Genomic DNA, 20,282 nt, shown 5'->3' on the forward strand with positions numbered 1-20,282 from the left:
CCTAGGGGAAGAAATATGAGGCACACATGATTGGACCTTTTCCAATACAATCAACACATAATCACCTAATAAGAAAGATTATTAAGAATCACAGACAATCAAAAGTTGGGACATAATGCCTACATTTTGTCTATACTACCTGTAAGACCCGTATCCTAGCCTGTATCGTACTATAGGCCTCCGCAGTCAAATTTTGGTGACTCGCAATCTATTATCGGTATTTGCACATGACCCTAAGTTGTGTCTCATATTCTAGAGTCAGCTCGACCCAAGACATGTACCCTTGCGACCGCGCCGTCGCTGCGGTTCCAACGTCGCGTCTCTCGCGTCGAGGCGATGCTCGGGCCAGGAGATGTGGGCCCGCGTTCAGTTTAAGGAAAACACTGTGTATTACAATCCCAAGAGAATGTCCCATCAATCACATCAATTAAGTACACATCACTCCCATCACTCACACCCATCCCCAAGTACAACCACCCTCCCCAAAGTTAACTCTCTCTCTTACAACCAAGTACACCCATCCATCACTCACCATCCCTCTCTCCCATCACTTCTCTCCCATCACCTCTCTCTCTCTTTCATTCTCTCTCTCATTCTCCAAGCAACCCACATCCAAGGAAGCTCTATGAGAGAGCTTTGTGTGGCCCACTTCCTATCTCCCATCCCCACCCTCCAAAACCAATCTCGATCTTTGAATCTCATCCATTGGAGCTCTGGAATGCGTTGATGGAAGGAGAAGTCCATGATCAAAGGTGAGTATTCATAGTATTTGATCTCATTTCTTTTATTTATTTAGGGCCCACATGGTGGGACCCATCTTAATGTACGCATTGTATAGGAGGGGTCCATAGTGGCGGGGTCCCTCCACTACTTCGATCTTCCTCTCTCTATTTCTCTCTCTTTTGCATTTTTGTGTGATGTGTGTTTGTGTGGCCCACCATGATGAGTTTGATCTATGCCATCCAACCAAGTGGACCCAACCAAGGCCCACGTAATGGCCACATTGCTGCCCGTTTGGGTAGGCCCTGTTAGAGGGAAAATGCAAATATCAGCCTGATTTGTGGACCCCACATACTGTACGTGTGCAATCCACGTTGTCCAGCACTTGGACATGGGCCACCTCGATGTGCGTGGCTAGTGGACCACGTGTACATGGACCCTGCATTGATGCAGGTGTTGTATTCGTACCATCCATTCATTGGACATCTTGCTGGACTGCATGTAAGGGATAACACAAATATCAGCTTCATGCTATAACTGGTGGGTCCCATACGTGTGGACCCACCTTTTATGTATGCATTTCATCCATGTGGGACTCATGTAATGTATGGGTTTTATCCAACCGTCTGTCCAATGTCCAGGGTTTGGATGTTGGACACTGATGATTTTAATAATAATAATAAAATAATATAATAATATATTTTATTACTCATGATGATGGGCCCCACGTGGGACCCACCTATATTGGAAAAGTGGATTGGCTGGAATATCTCCCACTAGCCACCATGATGTATGTGAAGTATATCCACACCGTCCACCAACAAAGGACGGTGGGACTCCACCTGACGTATGTGTTCTATTCATACCATTCATCTGTTTGATACAGTGGGCCCACCCCACACGTGTGACACATGTGGGAAGGAGGGACCCACCTTGATTATGTAATGTGTTCCACATTATCCGTCTGCCATGGAGCACACATTCACGTTATGTATTTTCAACCACGCTGTCCATTTCGTTTGCTGGACAGGTGTGGCCCACTATGATGTATGCGTTGTATTCTCACCGTCCATTTAACAGTGGGACCCACTTTGATGTACTTCACAGCCACACTGTCCATCCATTTTGGCTGCCACGTGAGGCCCAGATGATGTGTATGGAGCCCATTTGCAATGTATAGGGCCCACCCCAATATGATAAGGCCCTTGTGTAAAGCCCATCATGATGTATTTATGGCCTTTGAATCAGGCCCATGTGATGTATTTATGGCCCATTGATGGGCACACTTGATGTATATTTGAGGCCCATATGTGAGGCCCATATGTGGTGTATATTAGGCCCAAGTGGTGAGGCCTGTTGTGATGTATAAGGCCCATTGGTGTGGCCCATTAATGCGGCCCACTTGGCGTATATGAGGCCCATATGATGAGGCTCGACTTAATGAACATGAGGCCCATTAAGATGTGTATTAGGCCCTTATCATATGGCCCATTGTGACGTGTATTAGTCCCATGATGCATGGCCCATTGGATGTATTTGAGACCTAGATACGTGGCCCATTTGATGCATATGAGACCCATGTGTAGGGCCCACATATTATATATTTGAGGCCCATGGGTTGCGACCCATTATGATGTACCGTGGTCCATGGGTTGTGACCCATTGAGATATATTTTCGGCCCATATGATGTGGCCCATTGTGATGTATTTCCATCCAATTTAGTAAGGCCCAATGAGATGTATTTTCGGCCCATATGGCGTGGCTATTGTGATGTTTTTGTAGCTTATTTAATGAGGCCCATTATGATGTACATTAGGCCCAAGGGTTGTGGCCCGTGCGATGTATCTAAGGCCCATGTGTAGGGCCCACCTGTTGTGTATGTACCCCTTGTATGAGGCCCATTGCAATGTATATTAGGCCTTTGTGTGAGGCCATGGGCCTACTTTATGTTTGGCTCTATGTGGGACACTGCTTGGGAGCAATGTTGGTTGAATGTCCACATTGATTGGCAATGATGGTTAGATGTCCACATTGTGACCTTCCCTTAGGCCTTGTTAGGCCCATTCTCACCGATTCTGATTGTCGATACCGATTCCGATTGTCGAGGTCGATTATCGAGGTCGATTTCGATTGTTAAGGCCGATTTCGATTCCAATTGTTGAGGGCGGTTGTTGAGGCCGATTCCGATTCCGATTGTCGAGGTCGATTATCGAGGCCAATTACGATTGTCGATACCAATTTTGATTATCGAGGCCGATTCTGATTGTCAAGGCCAATTGTTGAGGCCAATTCTGATTGCCAAGGCCGATTGTCGAGGCCAATTCCGATCGTCGAGGTCGATTTCGATTGTCAAGGCCGATTGTCGAGGCCGATTTCGATTGTCAAGGCCAATTTCGATTGTCGAGGTCGATTCCGATTGTCAAGGCCGATTGTCGAGGCTGATTCTGATTTTGGAGGCCAATTCCGATTGTCAAGGCCGATTTTGATTGTCGATTCTGATTGTAGAGGCTGATTCTGATTGTCAAAGCTGATTGTCGAGGCCAATTCTGATTGTTAAGGCCAATTTCAATTGTTGAGGTTTATTTCAATTGTCAAGGCCGATTATCGAGGCCGATTACGATTGTCGAGGTCAATTATGATTGTCGAGGCCGATTCAGATTGTCGAGGTCGATTCCGATTGTTGAGGCTGATTTTGATTGTCGAGGCCGATTTCGATTGCCTAGGCCGATTGTTGAGACCCAATGTGATGTATATGCGGCCCGTAGTTGAGGCCCATTGTGATGTGTAATTGGCCTGTGTTTGAGTTCCAATGTGATGCATATGCGGCCCGTAGTTGAGGCCCATTATGACGTGTATACGGCCTGTGTTTGAGGCCCATTGTGATGTATATGCGGCCCGTGTTTGAGGCCCAATGTGTTGCATATGCGGCTCGTATTTGAGGCCCATTGTGATGTGTATTTAGCCCATATTTAAGGCCTAGTGTGATGAATATGAGATATATGTGATGAGGCCCATTGTGATGCATTTGAGGGCCAGGCGATGGAGCCCATTGTGTTGTATATTAGGCCCATGTGAGAGGCCCATCTTGTTGTATATTAAGCTCTTGAGTGAGGCCCATGTTGTTGTATATGCCCTTGTGTGAGGCCATTGGTCCACTATATATTAGGCTTTGTAAGGACCACTCCTTGGGGGTAATGTTGGTTAAATGTCCACATTATTGAGGTCGATTGTCAATGCCGATTATCGAGGCCGATTGTCGGTGTTGGTTATTAATACCGATTATGGGTATGTGACAGTATAACATCATGATACATGCCCATATGCATCATATGCATGTTCATTATGAGATGTGATTGACCATTGCATATGCCATAGTACAGATGGTTTATGGGACTCCCTAATAGTTGGAGTTATTCCACATGAGGGCACGGTATGCGCATGATTGATGCATGACTAGATTGTATGACTCATGCATCTTGCATTGTGTGTTGTGATTACTATACACCATAGCGACATCAGGGCCGTAGCCTTCACAGACATGTCGTGGATGGCCAGATGGGACACCGAAAATGTGTTATTAGTATCGAGCCCCTATAGATGGCCTTGGGTGAAAATCCCTAAACCCTCCTGGTACCAGAGGATGCCCCGACATCGAAAATGAGTGGATACATGAGCGCCCGAGTGCGGAATACCAGGAGGTCGTGTCTCCCACTGTGTCATGGTCGGTTGGGAGGGGGTGTGGCCTTACCCACCCTATGGTAGGGGGCATAGCTAGGATGAGTTTGACTAGCTTGTGAATGGGTCCACTATCAACGTGCCGGGTAGATATTGGCTGACTACTGGCCAGGTGGATAGTGAGGTCTCTTCCACTTGCATGGTCGCGCGTTAATGGACGGCGATTGCATGTAGAATATACTAAACCCCGGTGATGATCCCAGAGATGTATAGTACTAATTTGTGTAGCAGGAGTTGCATACTGATTCATTCATTCATTCACTATCCACTTGGGCTGGTGGTGCGCAGCTATTTGTTACATGTACCTTCGTAATGACTAGGATTTCAGTTGGGGTGCACGACTAACTTGAGATCGGGAGTTTACCACATTGAGTCTGACTATCCAAATTAGGTATGGGACTGGTTTAGATAGAAGTCCCCTGTGATAGATCCCATATCCTGCGATACTATGTACTATCATCCCAACTTCACGCTCTTGCATGGTCATTCACATCGCATATTGCATTGCATCCTCGGTATCTGGTACTTGATTCTTTATGACTACTCATTTGCATAGATGATTTGTATTGCATACTCTGATATTGTATAATTCATGGACTTGTCATTATTTCTGCTTACTCTAATATCGTATGATTCATGATCTCACTAGTAGTTTTGAAATTATATGATTATGACGTTGTATTTGTGTGCTTGGCACTTATCTTGCGCACACACTTTCACCACCCTTTAAGCCTTCTATAAGCTTATGCACGATAGATGCGTGCAGGTAGCGTTGGTTGTAGCGGCGTTGAGCTTGGAGCGTGTAGCTGCTTTCTGGAGCTTTGATTTTATTTTAGCATATGTATTTCCCTTTCAGCATTGTATTTAAAGTTTATATTAGTGGATATGTGATGATGATGTTGTTTTTGTGATTTGGGTAAACTTATGGTTATGCTTCTTACGAGATAAATGTACGTTGGAAAATCCTCCTTGTAGGATCCCAGGATCGAAACCTGGCATATGGGCACTGGGCACCGAGAATGGGGTACTACGGAGGCTATCGGCACCGAATTCGGTGATTGAGATTCCTATGAGTCCGATTTTCGGGTTTGGGGCATGACACTACCCATTTATTAGTAGGCCACTTTCGAGATGATCGTTCCCTTAAAATCTTAACAACTGGATGATCTTAATGGTCCAAATGGGGGGCACTCTAAATGGATGGTCAGCAATTTGCCCAATGGTTGTGATTCAATGAGGGGCCCCTCGTGTCAGTGAGTGGAGCACATTTTCACATTTTAGAGTCTCTGATGGACGGCCCCAATTTCTCATCTTGATTCAAAACTTTTCCTTCCCAAGAAGTTTTTAATGGTGGGCATTTATCACCACTGTTTCCAGTGGTTTGGTCCACCTGAGATTTTGATTTGCCTCAATTTTTACTTCCAGATTTACCAATTTTTAGAAGCATGAATGCACCTCGAGAGTGCTACAATCCACATGCATATACGTAGCCATTGTGCACGTGCCATCCTTGTTGAGGCATTTTATCAAACAGTTTTAACCACAAAAATAAAACCCTAAATGGAGAAATGAGAGCAAAAACACATGAAATGCAGCAAATGAGGTGATAAATTCCAAAATCATGACAGAAAGATCCCATTTCTTCACTAATAATTGAGATCTTCAGTCGAGAACCAAAGAAGATTCGCAAAACATAAGGAAATCAATTAAAAGAATCGCTCACCTGTCCAAGTTCGTTGAGATAGCGAGAGAGAGAGAAAATGCTAGGGCTTTGAAAATGGGATGATTGAGAGAGAGTGAGATAGGGAGGGAGTGAGGGTTTTGGGCGCAAAGAGGGAGAGTCAGTTTTGGGTGGAGAGAGAGAGAGAGAGAGAGAGAGAGAGAGAGAGAGAGAGAGAGAGAGAGACGTATAGTGATTTGGGTGTGAGGGTTTGTTTTGAGCGCACGCCCAATTATTTTGGGCATGGATTAGGTACGTCCATGGGGCCCACCATGATGTATATGGTTTATCCATTCCATCTTTTCATTTTTATAAATATATTTAGCACATGATTCAAAAAATGAGGTAGCTTGAAGGCCCAAGTGGACCACACCATAGGAATCACGTGTGATTTAATATCTATTATTTCCTACCATGTGGTCCACTTGAGCCTTTGATATACCTCATTTTTTGGGATGATACCATAAAATTATATTTCAAAACAGATGGATGGATTAGATAGAACACATATTGTGGTGGGCCTCAAAAGGTCCCTTACAGGACAATCAATTTTTAGTGGTGTAACAACTTTTTTCTACGAATTTAATTCGTAGCAATTTAGCTACAGTTTATATCCGTAGCTAAAAACCTACATAGTTCGTAGCCTTTGCTTATTTTTTTTTGGTAGTGTTTATACATGGTATCAATGCATATCCAAGAAACGAACTTGGTCGACATGTCACACATATGATGGTGCACCAGCTCAACAATGAGGGAGAAAAGCTAACAAATCCCTTATAGCTGCTACACGCACCATGATACTAAACATATCTTGAAAAAGTGTGAATAATCTGTATGAGCAAACCACAGCTCGTGAGTCTACTGCGTGCCAGGAGTAAAACACGACTTATTAGGGCGCTCTCGTAAAGACATCCAAAACAACCACATACAAATTATCAACCAAGCATGTTACCAACCAAGCATATTTTTAAAGTTCGTCAGGTTATCATAAATTATGTAATCAATTTTAGGCATACTACTCAGATGCACGATCGTATTATAAAAAATGGTCAATCATCATGTATAATATAATCAAATTCCATATTCCATTATAGAGCATACGATGGAAAAGAAATGACAAAGCCGGTATGTGTAGTCGGGATGATAGTACGCAGTATCGCAAGTAGTGGGGTTCATCACAAGGGACTTCTATCCAAACCAGTCTATACCTTGATTTGGATAGCTAGACTCAATGTGGTAAACTCCTGATCTCAGGTTAGTCACGTACCTAACCGAAATCATGGCTATTGCGAAGGTACATATAATGATTTAGTTACGCACCACCAGCCCCAGTGGATAGTGGATGAATGAATACATGAGTGAATGTTGAACATCCCTCATCTTTACTAGTACATCTCCAACCCATATGATGCGTCTCCACTAAGAATCACAACATACCACACATGTGCAACCCATGTGCAAACCAGTGAAATGTTTAACATCCCTCATCTCAACTAGTACATCTCCAAACCATATAATACGTCTCTACTAAGAATCACAACATACCACACATGTGCAACCCATGTGTAAACCAGTGAAATGCTGAATGTATGTAGGCATGCAAGTCCTACTCAGTAAGTCCACATCTCAAGACAGTTCATATCTAGAAACATCACCGGGGTCTAGTACACTCCACACTAGCTGTCGTCCCATCGCATGCATGCCTAGGTGAGTGGACGAGACCTCACTATCTGCCTGGCCAGTGGTATGCCAATGCCCACCCAGCTCGTCAATAGCAAACCCATTTACGAGCTGGTCAAACTCAACCTAGCTTATAGCCCCCTACCCTCAGGCGGATAAGGTCACACTCCTTTCCAACCGACCACGACATAGTAGGGGATGCGACATACTAGTATTTGACACATGGGCGCTCATGTTATCCACTTGGTTTTGACATTGAAGCATCTTATTGGCCCACATGGTTTAGGGACTTTCACTCAAGGACATCCTTAGCGCCCTAATGCTAGAATAGATATTTTTGGTGTCCAATCCGGTCATGCACGATATACCTATTGAGGCCACAACCCTGATGTCGGTAGGGTGTAAAGTGATCATGACATGTAAGATGCGGAATGCATGAGTCATACCATCTATGTCATGTATCAAAACTATGCATACCGCGCGATCATGTGGGGCGACTCTATCCCATATAAAGTCCCCTAAGTATCTCAAGCCGAAAGGCATATGCTGTGAATAATCGCCATCCACAACAAGCATATAAATGATGCGTATGAGATATGATAACATACAATCATAATCACTATGCATGAGAGGTATAATACCACATTAAGCATAAGGTAGGTTTAAATCAATATAAAGCAATGCTAACTTAAATGTAAGAGCAATGCTACCTCTAATATAAAATAAGTGTTGTGTCAACATAAAGAAAATGTCATGGCAACATAAAGAAAATGCTACTAGCAAACATTAGTGTAACCCTCACACCAATCACTAATGTAATGCCACAAAGATCATCAGGTGTCATACCAACATTTTATGCCAAATCATCTAAGTCATGTAAGCTTGTGCATGGAGTATATAACATACAAGTATTGACATGCATCATTAATATCATGGCCATCATCTAACACTAGCATCATAATGCCTTAGGCATTAGGCGTCTATTATGCATGATATTTTCCTTATGTTCAAAAGCATCATTTATTTATCATCATTTGGGCATAAAGTAAAACATAGTTATCTTATGCATGAGATCATCGTGATCATCAACATGTGCATTGTTGTCACTTGGATATCAATATCGTCTCCAATGTAACCAATATAAAGCAAAGCATAGTGATTATACACACATCATAATCATGAGCATCAAATACTTGCATGATTATCAACTAAAATATCAACCTTATTATCCAATGTAACGATCATTAAGTAAAGCATGGTGATCAACTAGCATATTTTGTCATCATATACATGTAAATACTATAATCATCATTAGCTTGAATGTCACTTCCACTTCATGATTAACATAGGCAATGTCACAACTACCACAAACAACTACTCATTCATCATTAATACATATGCCATCAATTCACCATCTATTAAATCATCACCATAATCAATAGTAACACTACCATAATCACCATTAATTATATCTACCTGTCATAAAAAGCAACAATTCACCATCATCATCTCAATCACTAATAAGTGCATCCCACATAGTGTGACCCCCATGTTAAACTTGCACTGCGCATAAGGTACACGATTGTATAGGTTAAGCATGGATCCTACGTGGTGGACCACTAAGAAAATTCCATATATGGTAAACTTCCAACTACTAGCTCTTTAATGATGTGAACCTAGTCCTATGGCTAAGTGGGCCCCACTAGCTGATGGTGCAAGTTCAACACATGATTGTGCCTTACAATTTACCACAAGTATGGTTAATGGGCTTTTCATTGATTTAACATTCTTGTGGTATGGCCCACTGTTCACAACCCCAAGTGTAGGGTCATGATGCAGTAATAATCTCGGTGAGACCGAGGTCGAATCCACAGGGACTAATCTCGTGTGTCTTCTAAAAGCAACTAGAAGTAGAACTAGAAAAAGATGCAATTCTAAATCTGAAAATAAAGGGAGTAATTGTGATGACTGTAATTAGAAACTTCAGAACTTATAGGTGGGAATTAGGGTTTCTAAGGATCCACTTGTAGAGATCAGGGAGATCTATGCTTGATTTAAGGACATAACGGGAATTAGAGTCATATCTTATCTAGTTGGAATATATCTCAATAAAACTAAATCTTAACTTCCGTTGACTTAATTCTCAATGGATGAGAGTTGCGAGAACTGGAGGTGATTCCATCACAAAACCATGCCCAGGAGATGATGGCTCACAACATGATATACCAATTCATAATCAACATAGAAGAATTATGGAGATTAGAAGGGATTCCATCACCCAGCCATGCCCAAGGGATGATGGTGAACAACAGGATTTACTAACTTCACAATCTCAATACATGAAAAGAACATACTTAAAGCTATTGCAGATCTACTGTAATTTAGTCACAATAAACCATTAAAAACTAAAAGTATTCCTTAAATATCAAACTAGAATCAAAGAGAATTCAATATAAACATGAATCAAATCGATAAAAAATGTCCAATCATGCTACAAGCTTCACCTCTTAGCCCTAGCTAAGAGGTTTAGCCAACCATAGACATGATTGGATCTAAAACCTTAGAATAAAGCATGAAAAACTAAGGAAGAAGAAGAATGCTTGGTGACGGCTCTCCACGCTTTTGCTCCACTCTTTAAACCCTAGATGATGCCCAGAGATGCCCTGGGGATTCCTATTTATAGTTGTGCAACACCTCCTTTCGCACCTCTTTGGAAAAATCTGAAAATTGCCTCAAATTTACGCACTCTGCGTAAACTATGCGTAACTTCGCATAACTTCCCGCAATCCATTCAATGACATCAAACAGCCTTCGATGTCATCGAAGGTGTCTTTGTATGTGTTTTTTTCCATGCTTTTATACCTTCATCTGGACTCTGCGACCTTCTATGTCATCGAACCTACCTTCGATGTCATCGAAGAGGCCTTCATTGTCATCGAGCATTGTTCGAGGAATCGATAATGTGTCCAAAACAGTCCAGAGAATTAATCCAATTTTTTCAATGAATTCGATGTCAACGAGGAGTGCTTTGAGTAATTGAAAATGGTGCCCAATATATCTGCGAGTTTTGCCAAAATTCTACAGAAAATTCGATGTCATCGAATAGGTCTTCGATGTCATCGAGTAGAGCTTCGAGTCATCGAAAACGTCTTCAATTTGTCCAGCGACCAACTCAATTTTCCTTCATAAATTTAATGTCATTGACTTGTGTTTGATGTCATCAAACAGTGCTCGACGACACAGTTAATGTATATTCTACACTTGTTCTTTCGGCTTCGTTCCTTCTCCACTTGGTTTTCTTGAATCTTGGGACCTTGAAATCTTCAATATTTGTCTCCTGAGATCCATTCTTTTCCTTAGTGATCTTTAATCGTCAAATCCATGCTTTTATCACCTTTTCCAATCCAAGCTCTCAAATTCACCTTGTAACACAAACATGAGTAAAATAGGACATTAAGCAGTATCATGTTCATAAAACCAAGATATAAATGGGGTCCACTATGGAATATTTGACCCTCAACACAATTCCCAACCAGCATTTTGCTAGTCTCGAGCAAAGTATGCGTAAAATAAAGCTCAATGCTTAATATCAGAAATCTCTTTCAGAAAATAATCTTTTGTACACTCAAGTATGAGTGGGTAGAAATAAGATATGAAAGTGAGATTTTGAAAACCTAGAACCAAATCACATAAGCAACCAATCAAATAAATTTTTTATCCATTAAATCAAAATTTGCATATCAAGTTTTTCAATGTGCTCAGTGAAAATTAACTTACTTCCGTTACGAATACTATCAATTCATCATATTAGCCATGCTCATCACTTCAATATCAGTTTGAAACTCAAGTACTGATTCCGAACTTATCCCCTTTTCCTTCTTTTTTTCAGTTTTTGATTTTATATCGATGGTCATTTTTATTCATTCTTTTTATTTTTGCATTTTTTTTCATGACCACTTTGTCGATCTCCTGTTTTTTATCTGGTTCTCTCTTTTTTTAAGGTGGATAAAATTCTCCAGACTCGCTTCTCACCATCTATCAATTATTCACATACTAACAATCAGAACTTCTAATATATCTTACAGAAGGTAGATTGAGTGTGTTTGTGATTTAGATTAACATGATATTCAAACTTCCTCTTAATTAATTGAGTGCAAGAACTTAAGTGATAAATTACTTAGATGATTAACTCTAACAATCCAAAATTTACTCTCTATCTTATCATACCCAAAGCATTCTTAAGTTTACAATGCATCGCTTCCTAAACAGATTTCAACTTGAATCATTGAAAATTTTTAAAATTTTTGCTCAAAATTGAAAAAATACTGATTAGGTTACCTTATTCCCCATCCCTAACCAAAAAATCTGCATTGTCCTCATTGTAAAAGAATTAAGCCTGTAATGTAAAAGAGGCAATGAAAAGAAGAGTGAAGTAATGGAAAGATAATACCTGAAGAAGGAATTCTAATGCTTTTCCAATGATCTTAGTGTAAAGATGGGTTAGCACAAAACAAAACTCAATAAAATATAAGCAAACTATCCTAAAACATCAGAAACAAACTACCCTAGTCCTATGAAAGTGATAAACTTACCTATACCTCCATCAGACTAGGAGATTAATCCTGGTACACAGGATCAGTCGGAGGTATGGACATGTCCTCTGAATCAAATTTCTCAACAAATGACTTTAATCGATGTCCATTCACTTTAAATTTATTGTCATTGTTTGGATTCCAAATTTCGATAGCCCCATGAGGATAAACATTAGTAATAGTGAAGGGGCCGATCCAATGAGATTAGAGCTTACACGAAAAGAGATGTAACCAAGAATTGTATAAGAGGACTTTCTGACCTAGTGTGAATGATTTTCAAAGAATATGTTGGTCATGAAATACCTTCATCCTATCCTTGTAAATTCTTGAGTTCTCGTATGCATCATTTCAGATTTCTTCAAATTCATTCAACTGAAGTTTGCTTAGCGAGTCAGCGTTATCCAAGTTGAAGTTCAGATTTTTAATAGCCCAGTAGGCTCTATGTTCTAACTCCACAAGCAAGTGGCAGGCCTTCCCATAGACAAGTCTAAAGGGCGACATTCCAATAGGAGTTTTGAATGCAGTATGGTAAGCCCATAAGGCATCAATCAATCGGATTGACCTATCCTTACGGTCAGGGTTAACCATCTTTTTCAAGATGTGTTTAATTTCTCTATTAGAAATCTTAGCTTGTCCACTTATTTGTTGGTGGTATGGAGTGCTCACTTTGTGTGAGATGCCATATTTCTTCATTAAGCTCACAAATGGCCTATTACAAAAATGTGAACCTCCATCACTAATGATGGCTCGAGGAGTTCCACACAGGGAAATGATGTTCTCTTTTAAGAATTTAATAACCATTTGATGATTATTGTTCTGGCATGGAATTGCTTCAGCCATTTAGTGACATATTCTACGACGAGCAAAATATATAAATTCCTAAAAAATTGGGGGAATGGTCCCATGAAATCGATGCCCCAGCAATCAAATGCTTCAATGATCAGAATGGTATTCAAGGGCATCATATTTTAACAAGACAATGCTCCCAATTTCTGACAACCCTCACAAGCTTTATAAAACTCATGAGTGTCCTTGAACATAGTGGGCCAGTAAAAGCCGCACTACAGAATTTTAGCCGTGGTCTTTTTAGCAGAAAAGTGATTACCACAGGCCTGAGAATGATAGAAGGAATTGACACTTCCGTGTTCATTTTCTGGCACACATCTCCTTAAGATTTGGTCTGGGTAATATTTAAATAAATAGGGATCATCCCAGAAGAATTCATGTACCTCAGTGAAGAAGTTTTTCTTATCTTACGCAGTCCAATGTGTTAGCGTGAAACCTGTAGCAAGATAATTAGCAATATCCACAAACCAAGGTGAGTGGGAGACTTTGAACAATTGTTCGTCAGGGAACATGTCATTTATATGTGCCATCTTAAGGGAATTAGAGAGATCAAGGTAGGAAAGATGGTCATCTAGTACGTTCTTTACTCCCTTTTTATCTTTTATGTTTAAATTAAATTCTTGGAGTAGGAGGATCCATCTTATCAAGTGGGGCTTAGCATCAGTTTTAAAAAGGAGATACTTGAGCACCGTATGATCTGTGTGAATGACGATCTTGGATCCAATCAAGTAGGACCTAAATTTGTCCAAAGTGAACACCACGGCTAAGAGTTCCTTTTCCGTAGTAGAGTAATTCACTTGGGTAGGATTTAGAGTTCTATTTGCATAATGAATAACGTAGGGCTTCTTTTCTTTTCTTTGGCTTAAAACCGCCCTAAGAGCATAATCAGACGCGTCATACATAAGTTCAAAAGAAAGGCTCCAGTTGGGTGGCTGTATGATAAGTGCAGTGGTTAACATGCCCTTCAGCTGAGTAAAAGCTTCCTGACATTACTTAGTCCACTTATACGGTGCATCCTTTTAAAGTAGATTGCATAAAGGATGAGAGAGGTGACTAAAGTCCTTTATGAATCTCCTGTAAAAACTGGCGTGTCATAAGAAGGATCACATGTCTCATATGTTCTTGGGTGGAGGTAAGTTAGAGATAAGATCAATCTTAGCCTTATCTACCTCAATTCCCTTAGACGAGATGATGTGTCCAAGGGCAATTCCCTTACGAACTATGAAATGACACTTCTCCCAATTCAGTACAAATTCTTTTCCTCACATCGCTTCAGCACACATTTTAGCTTCTCTAAATAATTACTGAAGGATGCACCAAAGACAGAGAAGTCGTCCACAAAGACCTGTAAATATTACTGTAACATGTCAGAAAAAATACTCATCATGCATCGCTGAAAAGTGGTGGGGGCATTACATAGTCCGTTTGACATCCTTCATTAAGTAAAGGTGCAAAAGGGACATGTGAATGTGGTCTTTTCCCGATCTTCGGGGCTATCTCTATCTGGTTATAGCCCAAATACCCATCAAGGAAACAAGAGTACCAGCCACCTAGCCTTTCCAAGATTTGATCAATGAAGGATAAATGGAAGTGGTCCTTCCTCGTGATGATATTCAATTTCCCGTAGTCAATGCACATTCTCCAACCAAGAGTAACTCTAGTTAGCATGAGTTCATTGTTAACATTAGCTACGATGGTGATTCCAAAATTCTTAGGAACCACGAGTTGGACTCACCCATTGACTATCGGATATCGGGTATATGATACCCACATCTAATAGCTTAAGAACCTCCTTTAACCACTTCATGTTTGGATTTAATCTATGTTGTGATTGTTCGGAGGACTTTGCATTATCCTCTAGATAAATGCGGTGAATACAAATCGAAGGGTCAATTCCCTTGAGGTCCGCAATCGACCATCCAATGGCTCCCTTATGCTCAATGAGAGTAAAGATGAGCATACTCTCTTGTTCCTGCTTAAGGTGGGAAGAAATCACCACTTGGTATATCTCATCTTGACCTAAATATACATATTTCAATTTAGAGGGCAAAGGTTTTAGGTCAAGCTTCAGTGCCTTGATAGTAGATGGTAAAGGCATTACATCAGTTTGGGGCAATTCTTCAAATTGTGGCCTCCACTGGTTAACTTCAAGTACCGGCATGGTATCCAGCATGGTCCTCATCTCCCTAAGCATATCATTATCAAAATCATGGGAGTGGGCTAGATACGTCTCTAGAGGGTCAGAGGACAAGGTCATCAGAGTTCTATCCTGCACGAAAGAATCAATCAAGTTAACATTGTGGGCATCATCATCATCCTCTAACTATTTGCTTGTATTGAAAAAGATATTCAACTCCAATGTCATATTTCCAAAAGACAAGCTCATGATTCCATTCCTGCAATTAATGATTGCATTTGATGTGACAAGGAATGGGTGACCAAGAATGACTGGAATTTGAGTGGTCATGTCCATGATGGGTTGAGTATCCAGGACGATAAAATTTACCAGGTAGTAGAATTTGTCAACCTAGACTAACACATCCTCAATTATCCCTCTAGGTACACGAACTGAGCGATCAACCAGTTGTAATGTGGTTCAGGTAGGTTTCAATTCACCAAACCCTAGCTGTTCTTAGACCGAGTAAGGAATTAGATTTATGCTCGCTCCTAAATCAAGAAGTGCATGCTTAATGCAGTAATTCCCAATTACACAAGCAATGGTTGGGCTACCGGGATCTTTGTATTTCTGTGGCACATCTTGCTTTAAGATGACACTCAATTTTTCAGTTAAAAAGATTTTCTTTTGAATATTTTACCATCTTATGGTTATACATAAGTCCTTTAGAAATTTGGCATACGAAGGTATTTGTTTAACAGCATCCAGTAAAGGAATATTGACCTTCACTTGTTTCAACACTTCTAAAATGTCCTGAGAGTTAGAGAGAGATTTTGGTGCAATCAACTGTTTGGGGAATGGTGCAATCGGCTTGCTTTGGAGTTCTGGTTCTAACTCTTGTGGAGTATTGCTAGGTTTATCAGTTTCATTTACTTCTGGGTCCTTAGACTTTTCAACCCTTATCGGAATAGATTTGTAAATTATCTTCCCACTCGTAAGAGTGGTGATAGAATTAGCTTACTCCATTTGATTTGAAGAGCTTGGATCACTTATTTCGTATTGCGGTTTATGATTGGGAAAGGTTAGGCTGGAAGAATCTCTTTTTTTTCGAATGAATTTTTTGTCTCACGCCTTTGTATGGCCTTTGAAAGGTCTTGATGGGTTTACAATATACTCTAAGTGATAAGTTCTTGGTTTTGAATATGTTTCTAGACCAGATCCTCTTGAGGTTTCCCTTGATTCAAGAATTGATTAGGGATTCCTTGAGGAGTAGCAGTTTGTCCATTCCTCTAACTAAAGTTCGGATAATTTCTCCAACTAGGATTGCATGTGTTAGAGATGGGTCCATTGAAAGGTCTTTAGTAGTTGTTTACGACATTCGATTGCTCGTTTAGTGCCTCTTGAAAAGCAGGTATCGTTGGGCAATTTTTAATTGTATGTATGTTGCAAGCATAGATATCGCAAACAACTTCCTTAGCCTTATCCTTCTTAAGTTCTATGGCCTCGACCTTCGTTACGAGATTGACCACTTTAGCATTTATATCATCATCCTCTTTTAACAAGTATATCCCACCTCTAGCTTACACATTATGTGTGACTCTATCCTTCGAATGGATGATGTAAGTGATCCTATTGCTGATCTAATATCTTAGTTGAATAGCTCTTGGTCTTGAATGTTTTTTAGAACTAGATCCTCTTGAGGTTTCCCTTAATTTGGAATTTGATTGAAGAAACCTTGAGGGGTAGCAGTTTGTCCATTTCCCTTGCTTGAGTGGGCTTAGATGTGGTGCTAGGTTTTGGGGTGATGTGCCATGATTGTGTGGATTCAGCGAGTTTTTCAAAGTAATCCACACCTCATTGACATTCTTGTTCATAAATTCCCCATTGCACATCGTCTCGATGAATTGGTGCATGGAAGATATTAGTCCATCGTAGAAGAAAGTTGTTATACGCCATATTTCAAAACTGTATTGTGGGCATGAACTAACGAGATCCTTGAACCGCTCCCAACATTAGAAGAATGTTTCATCTTCCCTTTGGGCGAAGTTCATGATCGACTTCTTGATGGTGTTCGTCTTATGGTATGCAAAGAATTTTTTTATGAATTCCTTCATCATGTCATTCCATGTGCCAATAGATCACGAACGTAGTGAGTGTAACTATGTCTTAGCTTTTTCTTTCAAGGAGAAAGGAAAGAGTTTCAGCTTGATTGTGTCCTCAGACACGTTAGGAAAGTTAAAGTGGCTACAACCTCATCAAATTCTTGCAAGTGTAGACCCACCTTGATCATGTATTGAGTATATGGTGGACCCCATAGTGGCAGGGGACCACCCCGATGGACAGATTCTATTTCCCTTCCTTTCTATTTCTTTTCTTATTCTCATGGTGTTGTGGGGCCCACAAGTGGGCCACGCAATTAGAGAGCATGTCTCGCACGCTATCATAGCGTGGACCACCTTGTGTTGCCCACTATGATATTTATTTTCTATTAAACTAATTAATTATGTAAGCACACTTGGATGGTGAAAATACGCCAAAAATGGATGTGATCCAAAGCTTCTTGGCCCCACCATGAGTTAGACATTCAAATGGATGGAGTGGACTTCCTAGGTGGTCCCTACCTTGCCCTTAAAACATAAGAGAGGGAGAGGGTAGTGGCAACATTTTAAAGCTCCTAAAGGCTGTTGGCGCCGGATTCGACGATCGAGAATTTTGTGAGCCCAATTTTCAAGTTTGGGACGTGACATATATCCCTTTGAATTTTCAATTTGGCAACATTTTTGCAACTTTCCCTATATAGGGCATTGTAGGTGTCTTAAAGATCATCTTCATTTTCATTTTCAAGGTCACTCCTGAGATTTTCATAATCAGATAAGTTACAGCTATCTGAGGAGATGACTCTGGCAATAGTCATTAGGGCTTTTACATCATTTGAGTTTTCTTGTTTTGATTCATCAGGCTCAGATGAACTTTCAGAGTTGGATGATTCATCCCAATTAGCCAACATGCCATTTCTTTTTGACTTATCCCTTTTAGGACATTTATTCGCTAAGTGCCCGTATTCATGGCATTTGAAACATTGACTATCTTTTACAGATTTTCAAGATTTAGATTTTCCTTTTCTTTTGTCATATTGTTTTTGAAAATTTGATCTTTTCTTGTTTTTGAAAATTCTGTAAAATTTCTTAGCAAGTAAAGTCATATCATCTTCAATATCTTCAATATTAGAATTAACACTATTTTCTTTTGAAACAGATTTAGATGATTTAAGAGCTATAGACTTACCTTTAGGAGATTTAAAATTTAACACATACGTTTGGAGAGAACAACTAACTCCTTAACCTTCATATAATCAGTATCTCTTAATTCCTGAATGACAGTTATTTTAGAATTGAATCTCTCAGGAAGAGATCGTAGTATTTTTGCATAGACATTGCTTTCCGGGATTCCATCTCCTAGACCCCACATAAAATTTACTATGTCATTTAGTTTCGTATAGAAGTCCATGAAAGTTTCATTTTTTTCCATACGAATTTCTTCAAATTTTATAGTGAGGATTTGAACTTTAGATTTCTTGACTATAGAAGTTCCTTCATGTGTCATTTTAAGAATATCCCAAGCTCGTTTGGCTGTATCACATGAAATGATTCTTTTGAATTCATCAAGTGATAGTGCACAAGTTATGACATTTAAGACCTTAACATTAACACTGCTTTCACTTTTCTGAGCTGCAGTCCATAAAAAGAATGCAATTTCTCTTATGGATTTAGTTCCATTACTGCATAATACTTCAGACATAGGAGGATTCCATTTGGTTACAGTGACTTGCCACACGCTTTCATCTAAGGATTTTAGAAAAATCCTCATTCTAGCTTTCCAGTATACATAGTTAGAGCCATCAAAAAGTGGTGGCTTGGTAATAGACAAGCTATTGAAATTTGACATAATGAAAGCTCTAGATCTTTTAACTCAAGGAAATTAATCCAAATAAAAATGAGTAACTTAGCTCTGATACCACTTAAAAAGGGTGAGCTTAACGGTCTTACAGGGGGGTGAATAGGACTATGCCAAATAAAATAAACTTGCTGAAATAATAAATAAATCAGGAAATAAACTCTCACTAGTATTGAAAAATTGATTCAAACTTAGTTCGTAGGACAACATACACCCAAAACAAAGTTGAGGCAGGACAACATTATTTCACAAACAATCATAAGGATCAAGATCTCAAACCAAAGCAAGATCCAATAGAGTTGTCTATTACAAGCATTCACCACATTTGCATAAATAAAATTTCAATCATTATCTACATATACAAAAAGTAAACATTCACCACAAACACTAAGAATTATAGTGGTTCGGTGTGTACACCAACTGTTCTCAAATAGCCACACCTACTCCACTCCCAATAATCACAAACCACATGATATTTGCTTTCACTATAAACAAGGTTTTCATAGGGTCACCTTAAAACCTGATATGGTTGTGATTTTAAAGGGCTTATCATAAACAAAAACCCTACATTGAGATTTTCTAGCTATCTCGGTCAAAACCAACACATGAGATTTTCTGGCTATCTCAAAGAAACCAAAATAGAAAGAATAGAAATGTACTTATCTTCTCCTTGAAGACGTGTCTCTTGATGTAACCTGTAGAATCACTTCTTTTAAAGTAGAATGTTCAATGTCCAGTCTCATAAACAAGGGTTCTAGGTTCTAGATTGATTTTAAATTAATTCAAACCAAAGTTTACTTGTTTGAATTCCACAAGATCTCAAAGAAGAGCAATTACTATCTTTAGAGAATAAGATTCATGAAAAGAGATTAAGAAATTAAAACAAAAAGCTATTTAACCAAAATATTAAAATACCAT

Source organism: Magnolia sinica, chromosome 7, assembly GCF_029962835.1.
Source record: "Magnolia sinica isolate HGM2019 chromosome 7, MsV1, whole genome shotgun sequence".
NCBI lineage: Eukaryota > Viridiplantae > Streptophyta > Magnoliopsida > Magnoliales > Magnoliaceae > Magnolia > Magnolia sinica.